Here is a 14,555-nt window from a genome sequence, read left to right as displayed (position 1 = left end):
CTGGAACATGCAGTTCCACCTTCTTTAAACTGATTCACTACAAGTAAAAACATGTTTGTTTTTTAATGCATGGGTCAATTTTGAGGTTTTAAGCTATTTTTCTCCCATAGTCTTTCAGAAAAGTGTCTTTTTTAATAATTTTGTGTCTTTTTTTAAATAATTGTGTGTCTTTTTAAAAGTATTTTGTGTCTTCTTTAGTAATTTTTTAGTAATTTTGTGTCTTTCTTAGTAATTTTGTCTTTTTTTAGTAATTTTGTGTCTTTTTTGTGTCATTTTGTTTCTTTTTTTTAAGTAATTTCGTTTTTATCTGTCATTGTGTCTTTTTTCTGTCATTTTGTGTCTTTTTTTTTAGTAATTCTGTCTTATTTGGTCATTTTGTTTCTTTTTTTAAGTAATTTGGGGGTTTTTTGTGTCTTTTTTTGGTCATTTGTGCCTATTTTTCTCCCATATAGTCTTTCAGAATAGTCGAAAGAAAACATCCATAACAAACATTTAGTTGTAAATTTGACTTTATCTTGTAGCTTTCTCCTAAATTGACTAAATGTGACCGTTCTCTTGCAGCACATAATACCCTGAGCGTAGTCTAAACCTTCATTAGAAAGCTCCACTATGTGTTTTACATGTTCTTTATGAATTATTTTCCATATTCTGTCTCCAAATAGTCATTTCTTTGCAGTCTTTTAGCATAACATCATGTATGTAGCCATGAATTACATCTTTAAGACGCATTTATAGGAGTCATACTTTTAAAAACTCCGCTGGAGACAAATAATCTAAAGCCTGTTTCTCTTAATCACTGAAGTTTAAGCCTGTCATCTACTTTTACTTGACATTAAAAATCTGCTCCTGCACTGTGAGACATGTAATCCCTGTTCCCTTCCCTCCCTTATCCAGATAAGAAAATAATATCCCACAGATATGAAATGCTTAGGTGTGTGTTAGAGGATCTGTGGTGGAGATGCTCCATTTCCTGTATCTTCTTCTTCTTCTTCTTTCTATTTATTCCTGACATTGCTCCTGTCCTCCAAAATCAGAAATGCTACATTTTCTATTTTGAGCGTTACAAATGTCATTGCCCTGATGCTATTCTCAAACGTATGGCGTTTTATTTTGAAACCTTTGCTGCATGGCCTCTGATCCATAAATGTCAGCCAATAACCTTTTGCAACAGAACATTTTTTTTTCCATCTCAGTGCAAAAAAAACAACAAATAAGCAGCACATCTCTGAGAAATAATGAATCAGTTGAATTAAAGCTCAGCTCTTCCTGTCTCTTCCTGTTTATATTTGGGCAGACTCCCATTAGTCTGCGCTCGACTTGTAAATCTTTCATTGACTTTGGGTCCAAGGAGGTTGCGGCATTCCCTTCCACTCACAGTTTAAGCTGTTAAAAATTTCATGGGAGCTCTTTCTGTCTTTCTGTCCATTTTCTAAAAACTCATTCGACAAAAGCACGAAGCAGACAGAAACCTGCTGGGAGGAATGTGATGGTTTCTGCAGCTCAGAACGCTGATTTACTGCTAATATTTGTTAATTATTGTGGTTCTACAACACAGTTCCTTCTATAAAAAAGCTTTTATAGTTTGTCCTCTTTAAACTCCTAAAGCGTGGGTCTCAAACTCGTGGCCCGTGGGCCGATTGTGGCCCTCGTGACGATATTTTGTGGCCCCCACCTTGATATGAAGTTTAACGTGAGTTTTATATGAATGGCACTTTACTGTGTTGTGTGTGTAATTTATTATTAATTACTTTTATTGTAATTGTGTGTCTTTTTTTTAAGTAATTTTGTGTCTTTTTTGGGTCATTTTGTGTCCTTTTTTCAAAATAATTCTGTGGGGTTTTTTTGTAATTTTTTTTTTTTTTTAAGTAATTTCGTTTTTTATTTTTGTAATAATTGTGTGTCTTTTTTGGTCATTTTGTTTATTTTTTAAGTAATTTTGTGTCTTTTTTGGTCATTTTGTTTATTTTTTTGTCATTTTGTGTCTTTTTTGTGTCATTTTGGTCCTTTTTAAAAATGTCTTTTTTTGGTCATTTTGTTTCTTTTTTAAGTAATTTAGTTTTTCTGTCATTTTGTGTCTTTAGTAATTTTGTGTCTTTTTTTGTCATTTTGTGTCTTTTTTTGGTCATTTTGTGTCTTTTTTGGTAATTTTATGTCTTTTGGTAATTTTGTCTTTTTTTAAATAATTTTGTGTCTTTAAAATAAATTTGTGTCTTTTTTTAGCAATTTTGTGTCTTTTTTTTGTCATTTTGTGTTGTTTTTTAGTAATTCTGTGTCTTGTTTTAGTAATTTGTGTGTCTTTTTTTGCACCCCTGTCCTAAACGCTTCAGGGGGATTTTAATTCCGCTTTTTCAGCAAAATGAATATTTCAGCGACGCCATCGTTTTGACAAACCAAGCTGAAAAAGTTGATTCCATTTCCACATCGCTCCCAGTAAATGACACAAAATCACGCGGAATAAAAAAAGAGAAATAATATCAAGCAGCCAAAAGCTATTAAAGCCCTCAGAAAACACATTTGTCCGTTTGGTGAGTTGACGTGAGCGGCTGTGGCAGAAATACGGAGCAGAACCCAGAAGTAGGTCAGCCCCATTGACCTGCTCACACAATCACCATACACTCCGTCTCTCTCTCTCTCTCCGGGTGTGTGTGTGTGTGTGTGTGTGTGTGTGTGTCACTGCATGATTGTGCTGTTCCACTTCTCTCTTAACTCACAGGAGGCAGAAAATAGCAAACACACAGTGAATGTGGAGTCTAAACATGATAATCAGAGGCTGTCAGAGATTCTGACCAGAAAACTCTCGTCTGCTCCGTGTTTCACTTCTTGTTATGACAAACGTTCCAGTGGGACGACAGCTGGAGCTGACCACAACTTTAACAAAATAACAGTTTCATTTTTTTTTACCACTGCATACTAGCTTTAAACCTTTTGGAAGTGTTGTGTATTCACTAGAGACAAAAATATGTGATGTTTTTCTCAATTCAGTACATTTTCTCAACATTCTGAGAAAAGTTTAATGAGAATACTATTACTACAACTACTTATAATACTACTACTACTACTGTTATTACTACTACTACTATTGTATTGTATTCTTAATTCTGTGTATTTTATTGTATTTTATTACTTTTTTGTACGGTGTCCTTGAGTGCCAAGAAAGGCGCCTCCAAATAAAATGTATTATTATTATTATTATTACTGCTACTAGTACGACTACAACTATTTATTATAATAATGATAATAATAATAATAATCACATTCATTCAGAAAAATTGAGCGTTTTTATTCCAAAAATGATGCGATGCTGTGTTTTTTCTGAATTAATGAGATAATGATCTATTAATTTCATAATTAGAGATGATTATCTAAATATTTCTGAATTATTTAGATATTATTTTTTATAGTATTGACATAATCATCTAATTTATTCAGAAAAGCAAGACAAAAAAATCGGCTCTGGTGGAGTGTCTTGCTTTTCTGAATTAATGAGATAATTATCAGAAAATTCTGAGAAAAGTTTAATGATACTACTACTACAACAACAACAACTACTACTACTACTACTACTACTACTACTTAAAAAAATAATGATAATTTAATTCATTCAGAAAAATAGAGCATTTTTATTCCAAAAATGAATCAATGCTGTGTTTTTTTCTGAATTAATGACACAATTATCATGTTATTTATCAATTTTAGATCATCTAAATGTTTCTGTTTTCTTTCATTTAGATAATAATATTTTTTCTGAAGTATTCACATAATCATCTCATTAATTCAGAAAAGCATGATACTCCACAAGAGCAGAATTTTTTCTTATATTCTGCTCTGGTGGAGTGTGAAATGAATGAGATAATTATTAGAAAACTTGGAGAAAAGTTCTCATTAATTCAGAAAAATAGAGCATCACTTTCAAGCCAAATGACAGTTTTAGTGAAAAAAGTGTTCTTATTTATCTGAATTAATTAGATCATTATCTAGATTGTTATGCATTGTGAAGATGATTAAGTCAATTTCTGAATCTTAATATTTTTTAATTTACATTTACATTTAGTCTTGTAGGAGACACTTTTAACCAAAGCGACTAACAGGAAAAATGTTATATAATATAATAGAAGAACAGATCTTAAAAGAGAAACGTTTTCATAGCAGATTATTTTCTCATTAATCCAAAAAAACAGGTCAAATAGTTATTTTTTCTCCAGTGAATGCATCATTCTTCTATCTAACATCTCCTTCCACCTCCGGGACACGCAGAGAAAGAACTATCGCTCAATTATTCACATTTTTGTGAAAAACGGCATAAATTATTGACACTTTGTGTGAATTATGAAACACGACGTCTACCGTTTTTGTATTTTCCCTTTTTCCCAAACTTCCCTTCTCCATATTTAACAGCATCTAAACCTTTTGACACCTTGTTTACCTCAAATCTGTCGAAGAATTTTAAAGACCTCCCCCCCCGTTCCTCCCCGACCGCTTATAGGATTTATGTTTCAGAAAAAAAACTCTAATCTGCTTTCATAGCGCGGTGGATCGTGCTCGATGAGAGATTAACCTTCGACCTCTCCGACTCGTCCAGCACACGGAGTCTTTTCAGGGGCGAGCTCTCCTCGCCAGGTCAAACCACCGCGCCTCTGATAATTGATTTTTTTTTTTTTTTGCAATTCCATCATCCTAAATACAGTGTTTAGATGTTAAGATGCAGCCATGCAGAAAGATCTGCTGCCTGCCATGTGGAGGGGAGTCAAATTATCTATTTTTAGTAGTTTTGTGTCTTTTTCTTTTTCTTGTTTCTTTTTTAAGCAATTTAGTTTTTTTTTTTGTCATTTTGTCTTTTTTTAAGTAATTTTGTGTCTTTTTCTTGTTTCTTTTTTAAGCAATTTATTTATTTATTTTTTGTCATTTTGTGTCTTTTTTAAGTAATTTTGTGTCTTTTTTGGGGGAATTTTGTGTCTTTTTTTAGGGAATTTTGTCTTTTTTGTCATTTTGTTTCTTTTTTTAAGGATTTTTTTTTCTGTCATTTTGTGTCTTTTTTTTAAGGAATTTAGTTTTTTTTCTGTCATTTTGTGTCTTTTTTGGTCATTTTGTCTTTTTAAAAGAATTTTGTGTCTTTTTTTGGTCATTGTGTGTCTTGTTTTAGGTAATTTAATTTTTTTCTGTCATTTTGTGTCTTTTTCTGTTATTTTGTGTCTTTTTTTGTAATTTTGTGTCTTTTTTGGACATTGTATGTCTTTTTTGGGTCATTTTGTTTCTTTTTTGTCATTTTGTGTCTTTTTTTTGTGATTTTGTGTCTTTTTTTTTGGTCATTGTGTGTCTTTTTTGGGTCATTTTGTGTCCTTTTAAAAAAAAAAAAAAAAGTGTCTTTTTTTTGGTCATTGTCTGTCTTTTTTGGTCATTTTGTGTCTTTTTTTTTTTTTGGTCTGCTTTGTTTCTACGTCTGCATGTGATGAAGATGATGCTTTGGCTCTTCTGGAGACTCCAGAGGGTTAATTTATCATCCCATCCCCACTTTGTTTCCATTTTCTCATCCAAGACTCAATGAAGACATAAATAAGAGGCAGAGAAGTGAGAAAACGGCCTTGAATCACATCATATTCAGCTTTCACTGTGTGACACAATAACTTTGAACTGTTGCACTGCAGAACAGAATCCACCATTCAAACAAAACACTCGGCTTTTTTTTCTCCATCTCGTATTCAGTGTGAGTGCGGAGATCATCCACCCAGATCAAATGTGTCCTTGACTTGACAACACCAGGCTTGTTTTTGTCCCCTACTGTATAATCTCTGGGCCCCCAAACATCACATCTAATTTAACATGCGCCACTTTACACAATCTGGGTCACACAAGCCAGACAGACACACACACACACACAATCACAAATGTCACCCTTTATCATAATCACTAATATAGCCCCGGCATCCCAGACTAGCAGCAGCCAATCCTGTTAGCTGTGACTGACCGCCTCGCTACATGAAAGGCCCTGATTGGTCACAGCTAGTGTGGTAGGAAGCGGATTAGGGATCAACATGGCAGGGCGTCTGCACTCACACAAAGACTTTTTTTTTTTTTTTTTTTGTCACTGCTTCTTCTTTTTAATGGCAAATTGCAAAGCAATACTAGCAACATTTGACCAAAATATCAAAATATGGTATATGCTTGTTTGACAGTGGTAATAAATTGAGAAGTAGGGACATTTTCTCATAGACTTCTATACAATCTTTTTGCAACCAGTGGAGTCGTAATTTACTAAATCAATCAATAAACATCATTCTTCTTGAAAAAGACTTAAAACTTGTGAGTGAGTGAATAAATCAAGTGTGAAGCAGGGTTTTTTTTCTCATAGACTTCTATACAATCTAATCATCTACAATGCTGACACAAAATGACCAAAAAATACACAAAAAGACAGAAAAAAACCTAAACTACTTAAAAAAGAATCAAAATGACCCAAAAAAGACAAGAAATTACCAAAAAAAGACAATTTTTTTAAAAAGGACAAAATGACTAAAGAAAGACACAAAATGACAGAAAAAACTAAATTATTTTTAAAAAAGGACACAAAATGACCCAATAAAGACAAACAATGACCAAAAAAAGACACAAAATTACTAAAAAAATACACAAAATTACCAAAAACATTCTCATTTTTAAGAGTCAACTGGAAACATTAAAAAGTCATACAGAGACTCATTTTTTTTAGTACTTAGCATAATTTACCTCCAGCTATAGGTGATGAAGACTTTATGTGCTCGCTAAGAAACCAGAGAAAGTCCTGAAACAGGAGAGAGAGGAAGAGGAGGAGGAAGAGCAGATGAGAGAGATTCTCAGGTGTAATTCTCCTTTGAATGTGACTCTAAAAATCTCTTTATCAGCAGTCTAAAAGTGGACCTGTGTAGCTCTGAGGCATGTTCATCACCAGTTTGTCCTAATTGGACTCCAGCACCGACACCTGCAGTCAGCATGCTGAGAACTACATGAAGGGAGTTCTTACAGCAAAGATTTATCACATGCTTCCTCCCAGCAGCACCCAACACTAATATTTTGCAAGGAAACGCTGTAGAATAATATTTTGACTTCAGTGGTGCACTGGTTCTTAGTGTGTCGTTGACTGGGAGCGATGTGGAAATGGAATCACAGAGGAGCGGAACTTTTTCAGCTTGATTTGTCGCTGAAATATTAATTTTGCTGAAAAGCAAAATAAAATCCCCCTGAAGCGTTTAGGACAGGGGTCTCATACTCAAATTAGCTGGAGGCTGCTGGAGGCAGTATCAAAATGACCAAAAGAAGACACAAAATTACCAAAAAAAAACACAAAATTACTAAAAAAAAGACAAAAAATTACTAAAAAAGACACAAAATTACTAAAAAAAGACACAAAATTACTAAAAAAGACACAAAATGACTTAAAAAAAGACACAAAATAAACAAAAAAAGACACAAAATGAGAAGACAGAATAACCACAAAAAAAAATCCAGAGAAGACACAAAATGACAAAGACACAAAATGACCAAAAAAAGTCACAAAATGACCAAAAAAAGACACAAAAAAGACACAAATTACCCAAAAAGACACAAAAGAACTAAAAAAAGACACAACAGACACAAAATTACCAAAAAAGACACAAAATAACTAAAAAAGACACAACAACAGACACAAAATTACCAAAAAAGACACAAAATGACTTCAAAAATGGACCAAACAGCCCCAGACTCCACAGAGTTAAGAACCGATGAGCTCATCGTGCTATATTTCCTTTTAAGACGCTACAAATGTAGTTAATGTCTTCCTCCGTGATCACAATTATTCTATAATGTGCTAATGTTGCCTCCAAATATGTGCTTAGGATCCCCTGGCGGTAGATGAAAGTGATTAAATAGTGGTTATTCCCCAAAGTGCTAAATTATCCTGGCAACTTTGATTGGATAATGAAATGTTTTGAGCGTGAAAGCGGCCCCAGAGAGCTAAGCTAGTTTATGCATGTATGAACAGAGACTAGTGGGATAAATAGACAGCGTGCAGCTTCTCCACAGCTGCAAAGTGGAGCAGATTACTCATTTCAACTCAATTATTCAAGTATACACTGCAAAAATATCCCAGTTATCGAGGTGTGTTTGCTGAATATGTGGCTTTAAACTTAAAATGTTCTTAAAACAAGTGAAATCTGCCTTTTGTTGGAGAAAATTATGTGTGTTAGGATGATTTTTTGTGGAAAAACAGTCAATATTTTTACTGCGACTCCACTGGTTGCACAAAAGTCAGATTGTATAGAAGTCTATGAGAAAATTACCCTACTTCTCACTTGATTTATTACCCGAATATATGTTTTCCATTATGTTGCATTAAACTTGCACGTTGTTTAAACAAGTGAAATCTGCCTTTTGTTGGAGAAAACTATGCATGTTAGGATGATTTTTCGTGGAAAAACTGTCGATATTTTTACAAACTCCACTGGTTGCAAAAATAAGTCAGATTGTATAGAAGTCTATGAGAAAATTACCCTACTTCTCACTTGATTTATTACCCGAATCAATATTTTCCTAATGAATTTATGGTTTCAATTGTGTGAGTGACTTAAAACTGCATTCTTTCTGATCACCAGCATTGTATATCATTAGATTGTATAGAAGTCTATGAGAAAAAACCCTACTTCTTACTTGATTTATTACCTTAGTAAAATCAGTTTGCCAATATGTTTATGCTCTCACACAAGTTTCAAGTCTTCTTCAAGAAGATTGATGTTGATTTGGTAAATTACGACTCCACTGGTTGCAAAAAGACTGTATAGAAGTCTATGAGAAAAGTACCCTACTTCATACTTGATTAATTACCCAAATAAATATTTTCCTAATAAGTTTTTGATTTGAATCATGTAAGTGCCTCGAACCTATATTGTTTCTAACCACCAGCAAGGGGGTTAGATTGTATAGAAGTCTATGAGACTTCTTTTTTAAGTAATTTAGTTTTTTTCTGTCATTTTGTGTCTTTTTGTAGTCATTTTATGAACAGTAATCCACAAACCAAAGATAGATCCGTCCACTTCTTCTTTGTGGTCTCAATTACAGACAGAAATGAGTGGATAAGATGGAGATGTTTGTTCTGTGTTGGCTTGAGAACATTTTTTTTGCACATGTGACCCCAGTTTAACCTGAGCATGCCTCCACTGACCTGCAGCATGCATCACCTCGTGTGTCACAACAGCCAACATGTGCACGGCTGCTTGCAATTACACTGGCTTTTGAACTGTGCATTTTTTCACTATGAACAACGACGTTCCAGAGCAAAGTGAGACTTGACATGATCAGTGTTTATATTGAATCTGAAGGGAAGAAATGTAGAAAAAAAAGGGAAAAAAGAACCATGATGATATTGAAATCCAGAGGCCCCTTGAGTGGCGGATATTCCAAAAATGATGTGATCTGACTTTTCAACATCTGCTGGCCTGCAGCAGATTAACCATTACCCTTGATGCATATCAAATAACCGCAGCATATCTTCAAACTCACAATCTGGAGAGGGAAACGGCTCAGACGGAAGCGTGTCTGACACCTGTGAAAGGTGTTTTATCAGCCAGCGCTCTCAAAGAATCCATGATTATTTTGCTTTTGAAGGAAAAACTGTAAAAAAGGAATGAAATATTTTAAAGGAAGTGAGCTCTGCTGCGGTCACTTTGAGGACTGTTTTATATGCAGAGCTAGAAAGTTATGAGACTGCAGGATTACTGCTGCACAATGCAGCTTATGCTCTTAAAAAAGAAGCACAAGCATCAGTAACTTTTATTGCAAATTGAAGCTTTTATTTTGGAGCATGCATTTAGTAAAGCAGTTTTACTATCGTGGTCTAAAATTATCATGAAATGATCCGAGTATTCATAGTTCAATGTTAAGTTTTGTAAGTACGGCCTTCAGTATATAGAGGCTTCTGACAACAGCAAAAAAAAAAAAAAAAGTTTGAGGAACCACTTATCCTCGCCACAGGACTGAACAAACTGCCAAGTCTCACTGAACCGATTGTACTCATTGTCTCAGGTTTCCATGGCAACGTTGCACTCTCATCTTTTGTGTCTTAGTAATTTTGTGTCTTTTTTGGTAATTTTGTGTATTTTTTTGGTAATTTTGTGTCTTTTTGGGTCATTTTGTTCCTTTTTTAAGTAATTTAGTTTTTTCTGTCATGTGTTGTTTTCTGTCATTTTGTGCCTTTTTTTTAGTAATTTTATGTCTTTGTCATTTTGTGTCTTTTTTTAGTAATTTTGTGTCTTTTTTAAGTAATGTTATGTCTTTTTGGTCATTTTGTGTCTTTTTTGGGTCATTTCGTTTCTTTTTTAAGTAATTTAGTTTTTTTTCTGTCATTTTCTGTCTTTTTTTTAGTAATTTTGTGTCTTTTTTTAGTAATTTTGTCTTTTTTTGGTGATTTTGTGTCTTTTTTGTCATTTTGTGTCTTTTTGGGTCATTTTGTTTTTTTAAAGTAATTTAGGTTTTTTTCTGTCATTTTGTGTCTTTTTTGGTTATTTTTTGTCTTTTGTCATTTTGTGTCTTTTTTTGTCATTTTTTGTCTTTTTTTGTCTTTTTTTGTCTTTTTTGTCTTTTTTTAGTAATTTTCTCTTTTTTTTAAGTAATTTAGGTTTTTTCTGTCATTTTGTGTCTTTTTTTTGGTCATTTTGTGTCTTTTTTTGTCATTTTGTGTCTTTTTTGGTAATTTTTTGTCTTTTTTTTAGTAATTTTGTGTCTTTTTTGGTCATTTTGATACTGCCTCCAGCGGCCTCCAGGTAATTTGAGTTTGAGACCCCTGTCCCTGTCCGGCCTGCAGTATATAGAGGCTCCTGACAACAGCAAAAAAAAAAAAGTTTGAGGAACCACTTATCCTCGCCACAGGACTGCACAAGCTGCCAAGTCTCACTGAACCGATTGTACTCATTGTCTCAGGTTTCCATGGCAACGTTGCACTCTCATCTTATTCGGTTGGTGATTAAAGAACGCACTGGGTTGAATAAAATGAACTTAACTGGAGTGGAAGCAGGGGGGAGGACGAGTGAGAAAAAAAGTCCGTCTTTGTCCTTTATGAAGGATGTTTAGATAGCAATTAGCAGTTTGCCCCTCCAGCGCCTGAAGAAGTGACGCTTTGAAGATTAAATTAACCAATTAGGGAGCGATAAGAGTCTCACGAGTTATACCTCCTCACTTTATCATGCAAGCTGCACGCCAGTGAGAATATTTAGGGGCTAGCGTAGGTGGCTAATGCTATCAGCAGTAAACAATAGTTGTGTTTCCTTGTGGTTAAAGCAACAAGAGTCCCTCCCAGCAGGTTTAAACAAACTGACATGTGCCCCTGCACGCAGGAAGAGAAATGACAATACCGCCTCCGCTCTGTTTGTCTACAAGGTTCCCACAGTCAATCTTCAGCTCGCAAAAAAACAAAAACACAAGGATCTGAGAGCTGAGATGCTTTTCTCAAGCACGCCCCGGCTGACAATGCCACTGAAACGTGTCGGGGGGGAAACAGGAAACGAAACCACAACAATACTATTGTTGCTATATCGGTCTGCACCGAGACAACTGCAAACCAAACATCGGACACAGACTTTCTGTACTTCCTTGTCAGTGTTTGACAAAAATAAATATGGGATATGGCTATGACTTTGGACTGAAAGTTAAACTTTTTATGCATTAATAAAATGACATGCATGATCTGCAGGGCAAATGTGAAAATTAAGAGACTTTTCAAAAACTTTTACTACAAAAATGTGCATTTTCAAAGTAGGAATGAGGAATATTCCATGCCTCTTTTTGCTTTGCTTCAAAGTTGCACAAATCTTTCCTAAACCCTCTGAACCTGAAGCAGCTTTTGTCACATTTTACTCACTGTGGCCTTGTTTTTCAATGCAATAAGTTCTGCACATTCAATAAAAACCACACAGTCATGGCTAGAGGTTGTAGAATCTTGAAAATAAGCTTTTTTGTGCAGTATAACACAGTCCTACTGCCATAAATCATAAAAAAGAAGCAGAACCTCTCTGCTTTGTATAAAAAACCTTCAGTTCTGTTCAATTTTTACTGAATATTTGCTATATGATTCTTCATCTCAGGAAAGTCATTCATTGCCTTAAAGTTGCACTAAGAAGCACATAATTAATTGTTTTTGACAGAATCTGGTTATTTCAAATCGTTAATTTTTGTTGAAATATTAAGTGAGACATGTAGAATATAGTGATTTTGGAAGGAAAAAAAAGCCTTCAGTTCTATTCAATTTTTACTGAATATTTGCTATATGATTCTTCATCTCAGGAGATTTCTTTAGTGCTTCAAAGTTGCACCAAGAAGCACAGAATTAATTGTTTTTGACAGAATCTGGTTATTTCAAATTGTACATTTTTGGTAAAATAAGTGAGACATGTAGAATAAAGTAATTTTGAAGAAAAGTCACATTTTTAACCTTCCATTTGGTTACTTTTTCCGACAAAGTGGTCTTCAAACACGATACATTCAAGTACCAATCGGATAAACTGTGTGTTTTGTGCAATTTTGGCGAGAAAACCTGCATTTCCGTCAGCTGTTTTGGGGATCAGAGGGTTAAACTAGTACGCTAAACTGCAGTCGCAGAACTTCCTGGAGTTCCCCCATTGTTTCCCAGATCAAACACAGAACCTGGATTTCCTTGATCCCTGTGACCCTGTAGCAGGTGAGAGGGATCAGTAGTAGCACAGAGCCTGTGGCAGCCAGCTGTCACACACACGCTTACACACACACTTCGACACACACACAGACACACACACACATGCACAGATCCTGTACATACTAAACACGCTTCGGTGCGCCGGAGATGCTGTGAAACTGAATAATCTGACCTCTGGGAGGCTCATTAAACACACAGTGACAGAGCTGCACATGAAGAGCATAATTCAGAATGTGAGGCATGCATGCATGCATTCATGTGCATGTGCTGCATAATCATAAAAGTCTGTTGCATTCAAAGACACACACAAAATGTCCGGACAAAAAAAAAAAGTGCCGTCCAGCTAAATGCGTCCTCTCCCCTCGAGCTGTTTGAATTAAAACTGTCAGACTTCCTCACTCTAAGTGCAAAAAAGACCATTCGAGAACTTTTTAAAGCCACTCATATTCACACACACACACACACACACACACACACACACTTACGCAGCACTCAAGTACACACACATTTTAAGCATCCCTCAAGGCACTGTCTCCTGTCTTTATGTGTCTTGGGCTTCAAGCAAACCACCAAAACACAGTGGCTCTTTGAAATTGGGTCACACAAAACAGACTCTCACATGCGACTTAACCCCACACACACACACACACCCACCCACCCACCCACCCACACACACACACGCACACAATTAAATGTGTTTTTGGGTCAATATCCCAAAGTGTCACAGTCAAAAACCTGTGAAAGCTCTTCAGTGTTGGAGCCAAATAAATAAAAAAAAAAAGCAAAAACACCAAATTCAGCTCTGCTTTTTGAGCATTTCTGCTTTTATCGAAGTTGACTGCACGTTTTAGGGGCCGAACATGGAAAATAAACAGCGAAATGAAAGTTTTTCTCCAGCCAAAGTTGCTCAGAACTCAAAGCTTGACACGTTAAAAGCAATCCAGACGAAACGACTCATTCATATTTTTGTGCAAAAGTTCCTTTTTAGACGGAGATACAGATGGCTCCACAGCACTCATTGGCTGAGTCCCGGAGCCAGCCAGCCAGCCAGCGCTCTATCATTATCATTCCAGTAATGCTGGCACTCAACGCTTCCACTCCTCATTTCCACTGAGAATAAATTCAGAGGGTGAAAGCATGCGGGAATCCCCCAGAGGAGCGGCAGAGTTAAGTAAACTGGGAGAAACACAAACTCCCACAGAGACAGGCCGCTGATACAGAGATAAGACAAAACACTCCTCCTCCTCCTCCTCTTCTTACCTTCCACATGATTAAAATCCCATCATCCACAAACAAAGTGAAAAAGAGAGGAAGAGAGAGAGAGGTGAGGGGAGAATGGAGGCTATCTTTGGCTCTCTCTCCTCTGGAGGAGCAGGAGGAGCAGCGGCGAGCGGCGGACTGGGGACTCAGTGAGGATGTGGATCTGTCTCCGTGGCTGTGTCATCACCTCTCATGACATGTTTCCTCCCCTGCCTGCCTCTGTAAGCCTTTCCATCCTGACCCGGCACACACAGAGAGAGAGAGAGAGAGAGAGAGCAGGGACAAACTAGTGCTCCTCCTCCTCCTCCTCCTCCTCTCCGTCCATCCCTCCCTCTCTCTTTCCCTCTATTCAAATCTGCCAGTGGGCTGCCCTGCTCTTAAGTAGGCCAATCACTGAAACCACTGGGGGCGGAGCCTGGGCCGGCTGTGTGCAAGTGTTGAGTTTGCAGTCAGATGCGTCATAAAGACATTCTGTGAGAGTGTGCAGGGATACTTGTCCTTGTTTGCATGCAAACTCATATGTTGACATGTTTATGTACACATGCATATTTTATGTTGGACTAAAGGACTAAAAAAGACACAAAATGACCAAAAAAATACACAAAATGACAAAAGAAAGACACTA

The 14,555-nt window shown here is 35.9% G+C and overlaps 1 protein-coding gene across 1 annotated transcript in view; it reads right to left on the bottom strand.

Annotated features, from left to right (window-relative positions):
• Positions 1 to 14,186, bottom strand: part of LOC131962867 (E3 ubiquitin-protein ligase Midline-1-like) — a 73,279-nt gene extending 59,093 nt beyond the window's left edge. Inside the window, exon 1 of the mRNA XM_059327960.1 lies at positions 13,931 to 14,186. The gene's annotated coding sequence lies outside the window, so the exon portion shown is untranslated. The remainder of the gene's footprint in view (positions 1 to 13,930) is intronic.
• Between the last annotated feature and the right edge of the window lie 369 nt (positions 14,187 to 14,555).

Source organism: Centropristis striata, chromosome 24 (assembly GCF_030273125.1).
Source record: "Centropristis striata isolate RG_2023a ecotype Rhode Island chromosome 24, C.striata_1.0, whole genome shotgun sequence".
Lineage (NCBI taxonomy): Eukaryota > Metazoa > Chordata > Actinopteri > Perciformes > Serranidae > Centropristis > Centropristis striata.
This window is presented reverse-complemented; position numbering and strand designations above follow the sequence as displayed.